This window comes from Lissotriton helveticus, chromosome 1_1, assembly GCF_964261635.1.
Source record: "Lissotriton helveticus chromosome 1_1, aLisHel1.1, whole genome shotgun sequence".
NCBI lineage: Eukaryota > Metazoa > Chordata > Amphibia > Caudata > Salamandridae > Lissotriton > Lissotriton helveticus.
Genome location: NC_136057.1, coordinates 1,046,527,900 through 1,046,546,883, shown reverse-complemented (window position 1 = coordinate 1,046,546,883; position 18,984 = coordinate 1,046,527,900). Strand labels below are relative to the sequence as shown.

Below are 18,984 nucleotides of genomic sequence, written 5' to 3'. Positions count from 1 at the left end.
AACGAGTTTCAGGAGCGATCCTACGGGAACAGCGAGAGTCTATGAGCAAACCTGTAGCCCTGGCCCTTGTTGTGTACGAAGGTCAAGCATTGTCCTCGGCAGTTTATGGATCTGAGCTGTGGGGGTTCGAGAATTCCACTGATTTAGTTAGATCAGAAAATAAGTTCCTGAGAGAATTGGTTTCACTCCCCATCTCTACCCCAATAAAACCTGTACGACAAGATATGGGTAGGGGTTCATTGAAAGACATAGTCTGTCTCCGCCCACTACTTTGCTGGATACGCCTTAGAAGGACCCCAGAACTGTTAAATTATGCGGCTGTTCTGCATGAATTAATTGCACTCTACTCGGGCAATAAGATTAAGTGGCTGAGTAACCTTAGACAGCTGGTTCTAAATCTAGGTTTGAATTAAATATGGGCTAGCCAAACGCCACCCCCCAAGCAAGTAATGAAGAAACTTTATTGGCACTGGGTACAGGAGGAGGAAATGTGTAGAGGCAAAGGGGGCATCCTTACAGAGCAGTTCTTAGAGTTTAAACCTGTAAGGAAACTCGAACCGTTCCTTGACTTTATCCAAAAAACCCTGGACAGAGCACTCTATTTAAAATTAAGGTTTGGGACCCTCCTGGTGAATGAAACTACTGCAGGCTGGAAAAAGCTAAGTTCTCCTGTACCAACTTGCCCAGGGTGTGCAGCCCCTAAGGAGTCTGTGGCTCATTTCCTTTTTGCTTGTCCAGCATATAGGGGAGCAAGAAAGACATGGTTAAAACCAATATGTAAAGAGATGGGCCTTAGGTGTTATAAGATGGCCATGCGGGTTCTCACTACTGATACACTCCCTAGTTATGGTATGTGGGGTAGCAAAATATTTGGGCAGTGCCTGGTAGACACGCATGCGAAGGATAAAGCAAATCACCCCATAGATGTTTTTATATTGATTTATGGTATGCTGCTTTTAAACGATTATGTACTTCTGTATTTATTGTATATACTTATTTTAAGCAAATATTTTTTTATTTATTAATTACCATTGCACGCAAGTATGGATTGGTGGCTCTTTTATTCTGTAAAAGGATGTGTACACTTTTTTTTTTGTGTAACTTTTTATTATTTGAAACACAAAGAAAACAAACCGCAAACAAACAGCAAGGCAGTACAGTATGAATACAGACATTAGGTATGTGCTCAAAGAGGACGGGAGACACATGCTAACAGGAGAAGAAAAGTCTCTGAATACAGTTGTGGGGAGGGAGGCACAGGCAGAATTGCATATGAACAGTATGGCATATCACTGCTGGAAGGAATAGAGGTCAGGGCGACTGAGGAGGACTCTGGGAGGCGGTGAGCGGGGGTGTACAAATATCTCCACGGTATGTGTTCCAAGGAGTCCAGATCTTGCTCCATTTTCTGGGTCTGCCTCTTGCAATATACACTGTTTTTTCTCGAAACATGCACCAATCCAAACTCTCTTTCCAAGTTGTCACTGTGGGTGGCCTCGGGGATCCCCACAACTGGGCAATATCTCTCTTCGCGACCATATTGGCCAAGGTCACCCAGCGAAGCTGTGACACATCATAATCATTCGGACCCCATACATTCAATAAACATTGCCGGGCCTCCGGCCTCATAACCACACCCGTGACCATCATCCATAATCTCATGTATACGTGTCCAGAATCGTGCCACCTCGGGGCATTCCCAAATAATGTGAAGATAGGTGCCGAGGAGACCACACCCACGCCGACGCATGCCATCCGTAGAGAAGCCCATATGAATTAGACGGGGACCAGTGACATAAATTCTGTGGAGGATCTTGAGTTGGACCAGGCGGAGGCGGGCCGGAATCGCCACCTCCTTGGGAGAGGAGATCGCGGACTGCCAATCCTCATCATCCAGTTCAATACCATCAGCAATCCAGGCCTCACGAAGGCGATCAAGCATACCCGACCTATCATTAATCATTTTTTTGTAGAACAGTGAGATAGTGCTATCCGGCACATAGCCGTCTAGTATACGATCTTCGAGAGGGGAGAAATCCGGGACAGCGCCACCCACTGGCAACACAGAGTTCAGAGCGTGACGCACCTGGATGTAACGAAATCTTTCCCTGTCACTCAGCTTATACTCTGTTTGCAGTTCAGAGAAGTCCTTAACCTTTCCCTTAACCCAAAGATCACGCACTTTACTTATACCGATCATGTCCCACTTATCAAATCCCTTCGTCTGCCAGAGGCCGCCCAACTTCGCAGAGGCATAGAGTGGTGTCGCACCCGTTAATTTATCACTCCAGCCCATAGCCGCTGTAGCGCTATGCCATACTCGCACAGTTATAGCGGTAGGTCCCGTGAGCTGTGAACAGGAAGGTCCCGAATAAAGTGCCCTATAGTAATCACCCCCCGGGAGCAGCCATTTATCCATTTCAAATGCTGGGTTCAACGCCGGGCCATACGTCCCGTGGTTGATAGCCGCAAGGTGGGAAGCCCAATAATACCTACGAATATCCGGGAGCGCTATTTCGCCATCATACCAGGGGAGTGTCAATTTCGGAAGGGCTATACGCGAACATCCGTCCCATATTAGTTGCCTTTGTAACGATTCTATTTCCCGAAAATACGTCGACGGGATGACATCAGGACTATTCTGAAGGGCATATAGGAACCGGGGCAGGGACATCATCTTAAAAAGGGCCGCACGCCCTAGTGGAGACAACGGTAATTTACGCCAACGCACTACATCGGCGCGTAACCGCTGAAGTGGGGGAAGCAAATTTTGGTCGTAGCGAACCGTCGGATCCATAGAGATAAACACACCCAGGTATTTAAAGCCGGATTGCGACATTTCAGTTTCGAGCTGAACAACTGCCTCATTCTTACATTTCTTAGCACACCCCACCAAAGACAATGCCTGTCCCCTGATCACGGTCTTGAAAGCTTCCCATAACGAGACAGGTGAAGATACAGAACCAACATTTTCAACAAAATACAGATCAAATGATTTAATCAATTCAGTGCGCGTCCTGGGGTTGAGAAGATGCCATGGGTTAATTGGAAAAAACAACAAGTGATGGACTGAATGTGGATCAATGTCACACACTCCCCCAGTCAAAAGATCTGGGCCCAAATCCATCGTTTTTTTGCACTCCACACCACCCTGGGTCAGATAATGGCTTTATGCAAATCAGCTCTGACCCTGTTGCCCCATGGGAACAGTCCAGTCCGAACTACAACAGCCATATCTTTCCCAGACCGGAATCAAGCATCCGAGGACCGGACCGGTTTCGAGGTAACACCTCTCTTCAGCCCGGCTAGCTTGACTCCAAGTGGTGTGGAGTGCCTGGGACCCACGTCTGGGCATCCCCAGCGCACTTAGGGCGGCAATTGCAAAAAACAACAAGTGATGGACTGAATGTGGATCAATGTCACACACTCCCCCAGTCAAAAAAACGATGGATTTGGGCCCAGATCTTTTGACTGGGGGAGTGTGTGACATTGATCCACATTCAGTCCATCACTTGTTGTTTTTTGCAATTGCCGCCCTAAGTGCGCTGGGGATGCCCAGACGTGGGTCCCAGGCACTCCACACCACTTGGAGTCAAGCTAGCCGGGCTGAAGAGAGGTGTTACCTCGAAACCGGTCCGGTCCTCGGATGCTTGATTCCGGTCTGGGAAAGATATGGCTGTTGTAGTTCGGACTGGACTGTTCCCATGGGGCAACAGGGTCAGAGCTGATTTGCATAAAGCCAGTATCTGACCCAGGGTGGTGTGGAGTGCAAAAAAACGATGGATTTGGGCCCAGATCTTTTGACTGGGGGAGTGTGTGACATTGATCCACAATTCAGTCCATCACTTGTTGTTTTTTGCAATTGCCGCCCTAAGTGCGCTGGGGATGCCCAGACGTGGGTCCCAGGCACTCCACACCACTTGGAGTCAAGCTAGCCGGGCTGAAGAGAGGTGTTACCTCGAAACCGGTCCGGTCCTCGGATGCTTGATTCCGGTCTGGGAAAGATATGGCTGTTGTAGTTCGGACTGGACTGTTCCCATGGGGCAACAGGGTCAGAGCTGATTTGCATAAAGCCATTATCTGACCCAGGGTGGTGTGGAGTGCAAAAAAACGATGGATTTGGGCCCAGATCTTTTGACTGGGGGAGTGTGTGACATTGATCCACATTCAGTCCATCACTTGTTGTTTTTTGCAATTGCCGCCCTAAGTGCGCTGGGGATGCCCAGACGTGGGTCCCAGGCACTCCACACCACTTGGAGTCAAGCTAGCCGGGCTGAAGAGAGGTGTTACCTCGAAACCGGTCCGGTCCTCGGATGCTTGATTCCGGTCTGGGAAAGATATGGCTGTTGTAGTTCGGACTGGACTGTTCCCATGGGGCAACAGGGTCAGAGCTGATTTGCATAAAGCCATTATCTGACCCAGGGTGGTGTGGAGTGCAAAAAAACGATGGATTTGGGCCCAGATCGTTTGACTGGGGGAGTGTGTGACATTGATCCACATTCAGTCCATCACTTGTTGTTTTTTGCAATTGCCGCCCTAAGTGCGCTGGGGATGCCCAGACGTGGGTCCCAGGCACTCCACACCACTTGAAGTCAAGCTAGCCGGGCTGAAGAGAGGTGTTACCTCGAAACCGGTCCGGTCCTCGGATGCTTGATTCCGGTCTGGGAAAGATATGGCTGTTGTAGTTCGGACTGGACTGTTCCCATGGGGCAACAGGGTCAGAGCTGATTTGCATAAAGCCATTATCTGACCCAGGGTGGTGTGGAGTGCAAAAAAACGATGGATTTGGGCCCAGATCTTTTGACTGGGGGAGTGTGTGACATTGATCCACATTCAGTCCATCACTTGTTGTTTTTTGCAATTGCCGCCCTAAGTGCGCTGGGGATGCCCAGACGTGGGTCCCAGGCACTCCACACCACTTGGAGTCAAGCTAGCCGGGCTGAAGAGAGGTGTTACCTCGAAACCGGTCCGGTCCTCGGATGCTTGATTCCGGTCTGGGAAAGATATGGCTGTTGTAGTTCGGACTGGACTGTTCCCATGGGGCAACAGGGTCAGAGCTGATTTGCATAAAGCCATTATCTGACCCAGGGTGGTGTGGAGTGCAAAAAAACGATGGATTTGGGCCCAGATCTTTTGACTGGGGGAGTGTGTGACATTGATCCACATTCAGTCCATCACTTGTTGTTTTTTGCAATTGCCGCCCTAAGTGCGCTGGGGATGCCCAGACGTGGGTCCCAGGCACTCCACACCACTTGGAGTCAAGCTAGCCGGGCTGAAGAGAGGTGTTACCTCGAAACCGGTCCGGTCCGCGGATGCTTGATTCCGGTCTGGGAAAGATATGGCTGTTGTAGTTCGGACTGGACTGTTCCCATGGGGCAACAGGGTCAGAGCTGATTTGCATAAAGCCATTATCTGACCCAGGGTGGTGTGGAGTGCAAAAAAACGATGGATTTGGGCCCAGATCTTTTGACTGGGGGAGTGTGTGACATTGATCCACATTCAGTCCATCACTTGTTGTTTTTTGCAATTGCCGCCCTAAGTGCGCTGGGAATGCCCAGACGTGGGTCCCAGGCACTCCACACCACTTGGAGTCAAGCTAGCCGGGCTGAAGAGAGGTGTTACCTCGAAACCGGTCCGGTCCTCGGATGCTTGATTCCGGTCTGGGAAAGATATGGCTGTTGTAGTTCGGACTGGACTGTTCCCATGGGGCAACAGGGTCAGAGCTGATTTGCATAAAGCCATTATCTGACCCAGGGTGGTGTGGAGTGCAAAAAAACGATGGATTTGGGCCCAGATCTTTTGACTGGGGGAGTGTGTGACATTGATCCACATTCAGTCCATCACTTGTTGTTTTTTGCAATTGCCGCCCTAAGTGCGCTGGGGATGCCCAGACGTGGGTCCCAGGCACTCCACACCACTTGGAGTCAAGCTAGCCGGGCTGAAGAGAGGTGTTACCTCGAAACCGGTCCGGTCCTCGGATGCTTGATTCCGGTCTGGGAAAGATATGGCTGTTGTAGTTCGGACTGGACTGTTCCCATGGGGCAACAGGGTCAGAGCTGATTTGCATAAAGCCATTATCTGACCCAGGGTGGTGTGGAGTGCAAAAAAACGATGGATTTGGGCCCAGATCTTTTGACTGGGGGAGTGTGTGACATTGATCCACATTCAGTCCATCACTTGTTGTTTTTTTTGCAATTGCCGCCCTAAGTGCGCTGGGGATGCCCAGACGTGGGTCCCAGGCACTCCACACCACTTGGAGTCAAGCTAGCCGGGCTGAAGAGAGGTGTTACCTCGAAACCGGTCCGGTCCGCGGATGCTTGATTCCGGTCTGGGAAAGATATGGCTGTTGTAGTTCGGACTGGACTGTTCCCATGGGGCAACAGGGTCAGAGCTGATTTGCATAAAGCCATTATCTGACCCAGGGTGGTGTGGAGTGCAAAAAAACGATGGATTTGGGCCCAGATCTTTTGACTGGGGGAGTGTGTGACATTGATCCACATTCAGTCCGTCACTTGTTGTTTTTTGCAATTGCCGCCCTAAGTGCGCTGGGGATGCCCAGACGTGGGTCCCAGGCACTCCACACCACTTGGAGTCAAGCTAGCCGGGCTGAAGAGAGGTGTTACCTCGAAACCGGTCCGGTCCTCGGATGCTTGATTCCGGTCTGGGAAAGATATGGCTGTTGTAGTTCGGACTGGACTGTTCCCATGGGGCAACAGGGTCAGAGCTGATTTGCATAAAGCCATTATCTGACCCAGGGTGGTGTGGAGTGCAAAAAAACGATGGATTTGGGCCCAGATCTTTTGACAGGGGGAGTGTGTGACATTGATCCACATTCAGTCCATCACTTGTTGTTTTTTGCAATTGCCGCCCTAAGTGCGCTGGGGATGCCCAGACGTGGGTCCCAGGCACTCCACACCACTTGGAGTCAAGCTAGCCGGGCTGAAGAGAGGTGTTACCTCGAAACCGGTCCAGTCCTCGGATGCTTGATTCCGGTCTGGGAAAGATATGGCTGTTGTAGTTCGGACTGGACTGTTCCCATGGGGCAACAGGGTCAGAGCTGATTTGCATAAAGCCATTATCTGACCCAGGGTGGTGTGGAGTGCAAAAAAACGATGGATTTGGGCCCAGATCTTTTGACTGGGGGAGTGTGTGACATTGATCCACATTCAGTCCATCACTTGTTGTTTTTTGCAATTGCCGCCCTAAGTGCGCTGGGGATGCCCAGACGTGGGTCCCAGGCACTCCACACCACTTGGAGTCAAGCTAGCCCGGCTGAAGAGAGGTGTTACCTCGAAACCGGTCCGGTCCTCGGATGCTTGATTCCGGTCTGGGAAAGATATGGCTGTTGTAGTTCGGACTGGACTGTTCCCATGGGGCAACAGGGTCAGAGCTGATTTGCATAAAGCCATTATCTGACCCAGGGTGGTGTGGAGTGCAAAAAAACGATGGATTTGGGCCCAGATCTTTTGACTGGGGGAGTGTGTGACATTGATCCACATTCAGTCCGTCACTTGTTGTTTTTTGCAATTGCCGCCCTAAGTGCGCTGGGGATGCCCAGACGTGGGTCCCAGGCACTCCACACCACTTGGAGTCAAGCTAGCCGGGCTGAAGAGAGGTGTTACCTCGAAACCGGTCCGGTCCTCGGATGCTTGATTCCGGTCTGGGAAAGATATGGCTGTTGTAGTTCGGACTGGACTGTTCCCATGGGGCAACAGGGTCAGAGCTGATTTGCATAAAGCCATTATCTGACCCAGGGTGGTGTGGAGTGCAAAAAAACGATGGATTTGGGCCCAGATCTTTTGACTGGGGGAGTGTGTGACATTGATCCACATTCAGTCCATCACTTGTTGTTTTTTGCAATTGCCGCCCTAAGTGTGCTGGGGATGCCCAGACGTGGGTCCCAGGCACTCCACACCACTTGGAGTCAAGCTAGCCGGGCTGAAGAGAGGTGTTACCTCGAAACCGGTCCGGTCCTCGGATGCTTGATTCCGGTCTGGGAAAGATATGGCTGTTGTAGTTCGGACTGGACTGTTCCCATGGGGCAACAGGGTCAGAGCTGATTTGCATAAAGCCATTATCTGACCCAGGGTGGTGTGGAGTGCAAAAAAACGATGGATTTGGGCCCAGATCTTTTGACTGGGGGAGTGTGTGACATTGATCCACATTCAGTCCATCACTTGTTGTTTTTTGCAATTGCCGCCCTAAGTGCGCTGGGAATGCCCAGACGTGGGTCCCAGGCACTCCACACCACTTGGAGTCAAGCTAGCCGGGCTGAAGAGAGGTGTTACCTCGAAACCGGTCCGGTCCTCGGATGCTTGATTCCGGTCTGGGAAAGATATGGCTGTTGTAGTTCGGACTGGACTGTTCCCATGGGGCAACAGGGTCAGAGCTGATTTGCATAAAGCCATTATCTGACCCAGGGTGGTGTGGAGTGCAAAAAAACGATGGATTTGGGCCCAGATCTTTTGACTGGGGGAGTGTGTGACATTGATCCACATTCAGTCCATCACTTGTTGTTTTTTGCAATGGGTTAATTGGAGCCACCCTGCCCTCCGCCCCGATGTCAAGATTAAAATGAAACCAAATAGGGGAATGGTCCGATATGCCCCGGGCCGGGTGTTTAACCTCCCCAATCGATGGGGACAGGGCCGCCGGTATCAGGCTGTAGTCTAATCGAGAAAGACTGCCATGAGCACCCGAGTGGAAAGTAAACTGTGTCTGCTCCGGGTGCATCAGTCTCCAACAGTCTATGAGTCCCAATGTGTCCAGGAAGTCGCCCAACCAGGAATGTGCAGGAGGAAGATCTCGGGGGGGGGGGGATAGCGATCTATCCTGCCAGAAATGACGGAGTTAAAATCACCACCCAGTATCAAAACACCCTCGGGGAGACCCAGAACCATCCGCCCCAGGTCCGCAAATGTCGTGGATTGCAATCCCGGAGGGACATAAACTGACACCAACGAGATTGGCTTGCCCTCCCACCGCCCGACTAATGCAACATATCGACCCTGGCATCGAGGATCACATCATCAACTTCGAGGGGGAGGGAAACCTTGAGCAGAATACCCACTCCTCTAGAACTAGACGTAAATCCCGAATGGTCAGCCAGACGATAACCCCTCCTATTAAGAGCCTGACAAGTGTTTCCTATCAAATGCGTCTCTTGTAACAGTACGACATCAGGCGAAAGGCGCCGCAACAGCTGCATAACCACCCCTCTCTTTATGCGATCACCCAACCCATTCACATTCCAGCATAATACCTTCAACCCCCTACCCCCCATCCAAATCCAAAATGGACTCCCATCGCAAAACGAGCATCACACAAACATCAATGAGAATGAAAATACCTTGCCTTGAAAAAGAAAAAACAAACAATCCCTGAACTTGTCCCTCCCTCCCCCCAAGATCCCCAACACAACTTCCCCCCCACCCTGCACCCCTGCACCGACTCAAAAGCCACCCCAACTTGCAGTGTGCCTGTCGCCCTAGCAAACACAAACATAAACTAATCTACACAAAGAGAACCCCAGAGGAGGAGAGGGTCCCGCCATCCCCGCTACCTCCGAAGATACGAATGGGATGATCAAAAAGAAAAGTCAGTGAACTCCGGCTGAGCACGCAGAAAACGGTTCCGGACACAGTCACCATAGCCATTCTTGGTCCATCAGTCCCCCTTCCGCACCACCAGCATGTTCTTGGCCAGCGCGGCGAGTCGACAAAGTGTCCAACCAATCACTCAAAAATGTTCGATTGTCATACTCAACACGTAGTCGGACCGGGAATAACATAGCATATTTCAGTTCCATGTCTCTAAGTCGCCGTTTCACACCCTGAAATCCCATACGTTGTTTCTGGACCGACTGAGAAAAGTCTGGATAAAAGTTCACGGCGGCGTTCTCGAACTGCGTAGGGCCGCTTGTCCGGGCCGCCTGCAAAATGGCGTCGCGATCTCTGAAATTAAAGATCCGAGCAATGATCGGACGGGGGGGGGGAAACCAGGCTTTGCTTGCCCCCCCGGCACTCTGTGCGCACGTTCGATGGCAAACAATTTGCTCAGGCCCTTTGGGGCCAAATGATTTAGAATAAGGTCCTCCACTCGAAGATCAGTGGCGAGTGGACTAGATTCTTCCGGGACCCCAATAATACGCACGTTGTTGCGCCGCGCACGGCCTTCAAAATCCTCCAAGCGACGTGCAAAAAAGTCATTGGCAGACCTTAAGTTGCGCATTTCTGTTTGCAGGTCGGACACGTCCGTGGTGAGGCTGGATGTCTTCAGGTCTAATGACTTCACTTTCTCATTCGTCTTGGCTAAGTCAGTGCGAATGAGGTTGACATCGATAGCCATCGTGTCCAACTTCAGAGCCAGGGCCTCATATTGTTGGCCAATGGAGGACTGTATCCCAGCAATGGCGCCAATCACGTCTTGTAGTGTTAAGTCCGCCGACACAGCAGGGTCATCGACAACCTCCTCCCGGGCCTTAGGTGTGCCACCGGGGGACCCTTTAGTGAGCGTATATCGGTCCATAATGTTCGTCTGGGTAGAGCCACCCCGGATGGTAGTCTTAACCTTCCGTTTCTCACCCTCAGGTTTGCCCGTCATGGCGAGTCGGGTGCCCCGGAGGGAGGCTTGGGATCTGGTCCAAATGGCTCCGTAAAAGTCACACACGGGAACACAGGAGACCAAGTTGAGCCAAGGGGAGACCACAGCCAAACAGTCCTCTGCTCGAAACTCAATGAGTTGGCATCGGTCCGATCGACAGACACCCCGCATAGATGAGGCAGCGCGCCGGAGAAACGAAACCGAAAGTGAAGGGAGGCCGTGGTCTGACCTCCTCGAGCCGTTGTTGTTGAATTACGACCCGGGCACTGCCAATACTCAAGGTCCAGGCTGGTCCATGGAGAAGGCCGCAAAGTTCAAGACGGCGGAGCTCGGGGACCCTGCGTCCGATTTCGATCAAAAAACCTGCTAGTACATCAGCCGGGTTGTGCCTTCAATGATCTTCCGTCAGATCAGGATATTAAACAGGATAAATGCGGGAGGCAGTGAGGGTCCTCGGGAGCCCTGTGCTCACGCGGCCATCTCGGACGCGCGCGAAGCTCCTCCCCCCGATGTGTACACTTTTATGATAAAATGTTATCGAATAAAGTACATAAACTTGAAACTTTTTAGCTTACATCTCACTGGCCAACTGGTGACATCACAGTCCTCCAATGTCCCACTTTTCTCACATCATTTTGATGGGCAAATGAATGAAACTCATCAGACATAGCAGGTTTGCTCAGAAACAGAGTGAAATGTATTTATTGGTACCAAATGCATGCATGATGGCTAATTAGCAAGGAAGAAGTCTGGTCTCCAGCCTTGGGGGCTTTCAGACTGCTTCTTCCCTGAGTGACAGGTTTCTAGGTGCTATATACAATTAGAAATTCCATGTCAGCGGAACTAGAATAAGGCACCAAGCCAAATATGGCTAACATGGATGTGCAATGTCTGCAATCTGAAAATTATAAACAGCTAGATATGGGCAGACCAGATAGGCTGGCTCGGCAATGTGTAACAACTTGCACAACCAGAATAAGAAATATCATATAGTCAGGACAGGCAAAGTGACCTCTGAGGGGGTACAGAACAGCTTGTAGAAGCTTGTCCAGTCAAGGTCAGATAGGAAGCCCTTTGGAGCTCCAGGCCTCATGTTAATGTGCTATATCTAAGCATGATATCTTTTGTACACACATGAATTTATATGGATATTCATATATATTTTGCAACAATCATGGTGTAGTGTGGAGTGAAAGGTGATAGTTGCAGCGGTGACACTTCAAATCACACAAAACTAGTTTGAAGGGAGGAGAGCAGGTCCATTTGTCCAGGCGTCCCAGACTTTACAGTGTGGTTTGCTGGCAGTCATATGGATCATGAAGACCTGTAACTGTCGGACAGTGGTGACAAGGAGGGGCGGCCTGATGCCTAGCCAAGAGGAAAGGGACAAATACATTAGGGTGTCGCCAAGCCCCACATAATGCCGCAGGGAGCCCTGTGACTTAGTGCCCACCTAAAGACTTGTTAAAGGTCTTCAGTGACACAAGAACAGCACTAGGAAGGTAACTCTGCAAAGTGTGGCTTAGTGTTGGTTTCCTGAGACAAGCTGCTGAACATTCCTTAACTATAAGGACAGGCACACAATATTAAGAATGATACGCAGAACCATCCTTTTGATGTTTGAGGCATTGTTTTTCCTGGTTTACACCAGACTGGTTCGGAGACAGTGTAAATCTTTTGACGAAGTAAAGAAAAAGAAGCAGTTAGAATACATGCCCCCTTTCCCCAGCCTGCTTAAAAAGAAAGCACAAATTCAAGTCATCATTCTTCTTTCATGTCCAGAGGAGGTTTGAGACTGGGTAGCAGAACGGACGAAGCTGACAAGCCCAAAGAACTTCAAATGAACTGTGCAGAATGCCCTAACAGGACCAGCTAAGAACCTGTACGCGGCGGAGAACCAGGCAACACAGCTAGTCATCTCACCTGCAGCAGAGAACTTGACTGAGAGAGAAACTGCAAAATGTGTCGGAATCTGTGACCGTGGATCGTAACGCGACTATGACCTGGGAGAGGCCTGTGCTGATGTCCCTCAGGACACAGGCAAAGGGTTCAGATGTACTTGTGACTAAGGGTTATTAGCTTCGGGTGTGGCGGAAGATGGACTTAATTGGGCGCAAGGCATAGCTACAACTTCTGTGGGTGATTTATGCTCTACACACTTAGTAGAAGGTGAAAAGCACACTTGAGCTTTTCTTGCATGTCAGTCAATACGTAGGTGGCAGTGAAAGGTCATTTGTTGTGGATAGTTGGAAATCTATTGTACCAGTGTGGCTGGTGGATTGAGGAGTTTTTGTTGTTTATGTATGATGACTGAGTTATGTTCAACTGGTTAAACATTTGCATTTCAGGGGCACAGGAAGGGACGAGAAAAGCAAGAGCTTGTTTTGGGGGGATGACCTGGAAATGTAGTGCAGAGTTGCCCACAACACACCTTAGCCATGAGCTTAAAAACAGGTGAGAAATCCCTGATACAAATATTAATGTGGAACACCAGAGTCAGTCAGGGTTCAGGACCAACTTCAGTACTGAGACGGCACTCCTGGAAGTATCTGAAGCTATAAAAGAGGAAGTGGACAGAGGTGGCAAAGCCATACTGATACTCCTGGACTTATCACCGGCGTTTGATACCGCCCCCCACGATCACCTCCTGCAGCAACTCCAGGAGTGCGGGTTTGGGGGTACGGTACTCAACTGGTTCACCTCCTTTTTAAAGGACCGCCAGCAAACACTATTGGCTCCACCTTTTGCTGCCCCGATCCCACCCCTTGAGGTGGTAGTGCCCCAGGGCTCTATTTTGAGCCCCATCCTCTTTAATCTGTACATGACACCCCTCGCAAATCTGGCTGAGAAACATGGCGCAAAAATCGTACCGTATGCGGACGATACGCAGCTGCTCTTTACCAGTGGCACAGACATGGACTTTAAGGGCGACACGATTAACAATTGCCTTACAAAGGTATTCTCCTGGCTCCAGCACAACCAGCTTAAATGCAATCTTGGTAAATCGGAGATTATCTTCTTCGGGCACCGCTCTAGCAACCTCTGGCGCAGTTAGTGGCCCGCTGACATGCCCCCTCCTACGTCTCCTGCAAAGACAGTGAAAAATCTGGGGGTGAAGCTGGATGAAAATCTCTCCATGCAGGCACAGATCCAATCTGTGAGTGGGTCCTGTTTTGGCCTGCTTAAGATGCTGAAACAGTTTCTGCTCCTCTTATCTATCACCCACAGAAAAACAGTGGTCCAGGCATTAATAATCTCCAGATTGGATTACATGAATATACTCTATCTAGGTCTGCCTGAGTATCTACTGACTAGACTACAGGTGACTCAGAACGCCGCAGCCAGAGCCATACTCATGTTGGGTCCCAGACCCGTATGGCTGCACAGTTGAAGTCTCTTTATTGGCTCCCTGTCCGCAAGAGGATTCATTTTAAAGCCATGGTCCTGGCTTTTAAGGCCCTCCACGGCTTAGGTGCTGGGTACATTACAAAAAGAGTTACATTTTATCATCCTCACCATGCCCTCAGGTCAGCAGCACTGCAACTTGCTCGGTCCCCCAGATACTTTCGGGCACGTATCGGGGGTTGCTCTTTCCAGGTGCAAGCAGCCAAGTTGTGGAACAATCTACCTATCGATCTAAGGTTAACTCAGGATCTCCTGGGGTTCAGGAAATCTCTAAAAACGTGGCTGTTTCAGCGGTAGACCTCAGTGCTTGGCTCCCTTTTCGGGCTGAGACTATATCCTGCTTCAGCGCCGGGACACTCAATCGAGTAGCAGTGCGTTCTACAAATAAACTTTTAACATAACATAAATGCCTTGAGGGATAAAATCAGAAAGGTGTTGGTTTGGAGAGAGTAGCAGAACAATACCTTGAAAGCGGGCCTGACTCCTCTAGGAATCCTCCCACGTGGTCACAAGTTCCGCTTTCTGGTGTCCAACCGTTATCTTACTGTGCTCATGAACGATTTTTCTGTTGTGTTGCTGTTCTGGTAAGGAAGTCGACCTCCTTTAATGTCTCATGAGTTATTGGTGGTCCCAAATGCAAAGTACATATGATTGTTCGAGATGCACCATCTTCAGCTTCCATATGTCCACCAAAGCTTCAAAAATACATTCTTGACAAATTGAGTCCCCTTCTCCTGGTGAACTGAGTAGATATGACTGTACTTGAGGGATATATTTCCGTTTGTGAGTTCATGAACAGATATCACAGTTTAGAGTAAGTCAGTGATACACCAACAAAACGACCACTCTTTCTGAGAGCCCTATGGCACACATATTTCACCCTCGTCAGTGGCAGCACTCCTGTTTGTCAGACGTGGGCGAGTGCTCTTCTAGTCTAGGTCTCATTTTTAGGTCGAGCCTATAGCGTTTGCGGTGTAAGCCGATCTGCTGTCTGTACTTTGTGGGGTCTGACTCCACCAACACTTTGGATTGGCTTGTGTGTCTTTCATTTAACAACGGTAGCCTGGAAATGGCTACTGGTGGGTGTGTGTCCCACCTTTTCTGAAAAGTTCATTCCCTTGGAGTATTTCAGTGGGAGCGAGCAGCGTACCAGTCTTGTGCATTATTTCTGCCTTTAATCTTGTTTTATTTATTTAGAATAAGCAGCGACGCGCAGCAGCTGATGTTGTTCCCTTGTCTGCTTCACTTTTCAGCGTCAGGAACAGGAGCAAGCACTTCCCAAAAATATGCGTGTTTTGTTTTCCTCAAGCGCTGTTGGTTCCTGGTCCATGACTACCTCACTAAGTGTGTCACACTGCAGAGCCCAGGGTTGTTGCCCAGCACTAATCGCAAGTGACCACTAACACATTGTCAAGGGGGTGAGAGTCCCCTAGGATTTCTACCTGTCCATTAATGCATGAGGCGAACACTTTGCAGAGACGGAGCTAGGTGGAGAACACACACTAGGATGCAGGCTGAGGTCGCTAATGTTATTTCAATTACTTTGCTAACCCTTTGTGACTAGTGCAACTTACAAATGGGCTTCATTTTTGCTGCGTCATACTGAGCTGGCTCTATCAAGTGAAACTATTTCAAATATTTAGGAAAGTTATCCGCAGGGTTACAGGGTGACATTCTTCATAATTGGTGTAAGTGCAATAAGTGAAAGTGTTGTGCGTTTTGTCTCCGTTTGCCTTTGTTGTACTAACTACATTTGAGTGCTTTAATAAGGGGATCAGTATTAAACCTACTTGCACAAAGGTAGAGCAGAACATCAGTGGAAACCCATGAAGGGTTTCCAGGCTTTACGCAGGACTGAAGAGGTGTGTATACTCATGTTAGTGTGCACACCTGTGCGCTTCCCCTGTTCACCAGTTGTTCAGTTCAGGTCTGGCAGAGAAGTAGGACGGTGCTTGGAATGCAGAGAGGGTGCGATGCTGTGCTTCTTAACCCCCCTTGAAAGTATTGTTTGCTGTATATTAACTAATGAGTGACGTTTCTAATCTACTGACTCCACCTTTTAGTAGCATTACAAGGTTGATTAAATCCGTGCAGCTCTTACTGTTTTGGGAAGCCATAACTGCAAATGATCAGAAATGCTACCAAGTGTTCTCGATTAAATAGCCCAGTTTGTGTCTTTATTTGAAACTGCTTCAAGGTAGTGCTACGCTAATCATTGCCATGGTTTTAATTCCTGAACTCCACAAGGGCCTTTCCAGTATCTATTAAATACAACCAGTGCAGCAATACCCCAGCATCGGTGCAGCACCCCCACCTCAGCATCAGTGCAGAGCTACCACAGCATCACTGAGCACCACCTCAGCATCACTCAGCGCCACAACAGCATCACTCAGCGCCCCCACCACCACAGGATCATTCAGCCCCACCACAGCATCACTCCGTGCCACCACAGCTTCACTCAGCACAGCCTCAACATCACTCAGCGCCACCTCAGCATCAATCAGCGCCGCATCAGCATCACTCAGCGATGCCTCAGCTTCACTCAGCGCCACCACAGCATCACTCAGCCCCACCTCAGCATCACTCAGTGCCACCTCATCATCACTCAGCGCCACCTCAGCAGCACTGAACACCACCACATCAATTCTCAGCGTCACCACAGCATCACTCAGTGCCACCACAGCATCACTCAGTGCCACCACAGCATCACTCAGCGTCACCACAGCATCACTCAGCGCCACCACAGCATCACTCAGCGCCACCACAGCATCACTCAGCGCCACCACAGCATCACTCAGCGCCACCACAGCATCACTCAGCGCCACCTCAGCATCACTCAACACCACCACAGCATCACTCAACACCACCACAGCATCACTCCGCAACACCACAGCTTCACCCAGCACAACAGCATCACTCAGCACCACCACATCATCACTCAGCGCCACCACAGCATCACTCCGCATCACTCAGCATCACTCAGTGACATCCCAGCATCACTCAGCGCCACCCCAGCATCACTCAGCGCCACCAATGCATCACTCCGTGCCACCTCAGCATCACTCAGCACTAAATCAGCAACACTCAGCACCACATCAGCACAGCTCCACCACAGCACCATCTCAGCATCCGCACAGCACCACCACCTCATCGGTGCACACCAGGGCAGCACCACCTCAGCAGCATCTCTGCATCAGCATAAGATAGCATCAGCCTAACACCACCTCTACATCAGTGCACAACCACCAGCACAGCCCCACCTCAGCAGCAGTTCAGCACCAACGCAGCACCACCTCAGTATCAGTGCAGCACCAGCTCAGCACAGCACCAACTCAGCATCACTCAGTACCACCTGAGCACCAGCTCTGCACCCCCTGAGCACCAGTGCAGCACCACCACCTCTGCATGACTCAGCACCACAGCATCAGTCTGCACCATCTCGGCATCACTCCACACAACCTCTGCACAGTACACTACCACCTCTGCACCAGTACACCACCACCTCAGTCTGCCCTCAGAATCTGGCATCGGTTAAATCTCCCCTAGCGTCCATACGCTGCTAGTTCACCTTCCCATTGTTTTTGCCCCTCCATAACAAAAAATGCTATAACAAACAACCACTCGAACAGGCAGAAAGAAATTGCCAGCATTGCAAGGACAAATAAAAACTGAAGACATTTTTTATTGTAAATACTTTTTTTAATATGGTCATTCAGTTGTACATAATGCCTTCTTGGTCTATATGTAAAGTAACAAAAATTCTTCGGACACTTTTTTATTACAACTTTTCAGCATGCTGCACAGCAGTCACGCTTCTCTACAGCATAGCTTAAAGGCATTGGCAAAGTCAATAGCTCTGGCTAAACACTTTTAAGGTCCCAAAAGCGATACATATTGGCTATGCCAATGCTTGGTTTTTCTTGCACATACCTGTATTCAGAAACCAATTCTTCTTGGGTCTCGTCTTGTCAGAAGTCTTGCTGTCGATAGTATCAAGATTTACAGTGGTTTTTTCCCATTGCTTATCATCGGTTGCCTCTATTTCCAATCTCATTCGTTCACGTCTTATTCCATAGCTTTATTACCTCTTCTGTTTGTTCCTCTCTGAGAAATTAGCTTTTTACCATGTTTTTGACTGGATAAGTTGTATCCTTTCACGGCTTGCATTCTGGGAGATACCTTTTTGTTTTGATTTCACACTCCATGAGAGTGCATGTTCTTTCTAGCTTTTCTTCCCTTCTCCACGCTGTGCTGCTTCCCCCTATGCTTTCCATGTTGCTTTCCCACCTCAGCTTATCTGTTGTTTGTTCCATCCCTCACTGCGTCTCATTTACTTTTCTTAGAAGTGTTTACTTAATGGCTTCCACCCGCATGCCTGCCCCATTTGTTTCACATTTTGAATGTTTTTAGGAGAGCCTTGAAGCTACAATTTGCTATTGGGTTTCTCCTCCTTGAAAATGTGCTTTTATGCACATTTTATTTATAATGTTTTTAATTTCCACTTCAAGAATCGCAAACTCCATTTTGGAACAGTAAATTAAAAAAAAAATGGCAGCTGCATATAGATGCTTAGTGATGTATGAACCTGTATATACGTCATGACTGTGCGGCCACTGTGTCATCATAATGCATACATGTGCAAGCGTGATGAAGCATGCATTCATAATCATTTTCTTTCAATGCTCTTCAGCATAGGCAATAAACGTTTGTAGCATGTGTGGATGTATAAACACGTGTTTTGCGTACTCTTACTATGTCGTTTTGGGCTTAGACTGTTGCAACTTGTTTTTCTTCAAAGTTTTTCGAGTCATGAGGTGTTGGTGACTGCTCCTCTGGTAGGGAATCCACATGAGCACCAGCTCCATCCCATCATTTCTCTTCCTCATTCACTGCTCTGAACATCATCGACGAAGACCAGTTCTAGTTAGCCCTCTGGGTGTCTCATCCCTTTGGGGCCCACTTCTTCTCTATCATAAA

General features: G+C 49.4%; 1 protein-coding gene across 3 annotated transcripts in view; it reads left to right on the top strand.

The window, feature by feature from the left end:
* The window catches only part of LOC144820365 (arylsulfatase A-like), a 317,042-nt gene that overhangs the window by 202,317 nt on the left and 95,741 nt on the right, over positions 1 to 18,984 (top strand). The window lies entirely within an intron of this gene.